This window comes from Frankliniella occidentalis, unplaced genomic scaffold, assembly GCF_000697945.3.
Source record: "Frankliniella occidentalis isolate FOCC.00 unplaced genomic scaffold, Focc_3.1 Scaffold354, whole genome shotgun sequence".
Taxonomy (NCBI): domain Eukaryota; kingdom Metazoa; phylum Arthropoda; class Insecta; order Thysanoptera; family Thripidae; genus Frankliniella; species Frankliniella occidentalis.
Genome location: NW_026267477.1, coordinates 15,383 through 15,918, shown reverse-complemented (window position 1 = coordinate 15,918; position 536 = coordinate 15,383). Strand labels below are relative to the sequence as shown.

Sequence of the window (536 nt, the reverse complement as noted above, 5' to 3'; positions counted from 1 at the left end):
TTTGAAAAATTAGAAAAAATTCAGAAAAAAATCCGAAAAAAATAGTTTAGTTCTGTTTTTTGTCATCTGTAAATTTAATGCACTTCGCTCAGCTACCTCGTGCACAATGTTAACGCACGGGGCCCTACGTATTATCGCCTTTTTGGCTCCTGTTCAAAAGCTATGCGACTTAATTAACTTTCGACACCGTGCATAGGTAAAGTAGAAAAGAATTCATCTGATCCCATCAGGGTTGTTCGCAATATATGCTTAACCTAGGAGTTGTGGCCACTTTTATCTAAGAAATTAAATTACCGGCACCCTAATATAATTTCTTGCGAAAAAGTGGCCACATCTCCCCAGAGAAGCAAATATTGTTGGCAACTCCGTTTGGCTGGGATAGAGCCTTTTCTAATATATTGCGGCACGGTGTCGAAAGTTCATCGAGGCCCATAGCTTTTGAACAGGAGCCAAAAAGGCAATAATACACTGCTGCTCAAAATTAGCGGCGCACTTTTTTGAGCCGGCGTATTTTCTAAGTGTTTTGAGCTAGAATG

At 39.9% G+C, this 536-nt stretch overlaps 2 protein-coding genes across 2 annotated transcripts in view; both read right to left on the bottom strand.

The window, feature by feature from the left end:
* Nucleotides 1-536, bottom strand: part of LOC113204138 (uncharacterized) — a gene marked incomplete at both ends in the record, with an annotated part of 9,997 nt that overhangs the window by 4,472 nt on the left and 4,989 nt on the right.
* LOC113215727 (uncharacterized) overlaps nucleotides 1-536 on the bottom strand; it is a 49,406-nt gene that overhangs the window by 46,367 nt on the left and 2,503 nt on the right. The window lies entirely within an intron of this gene.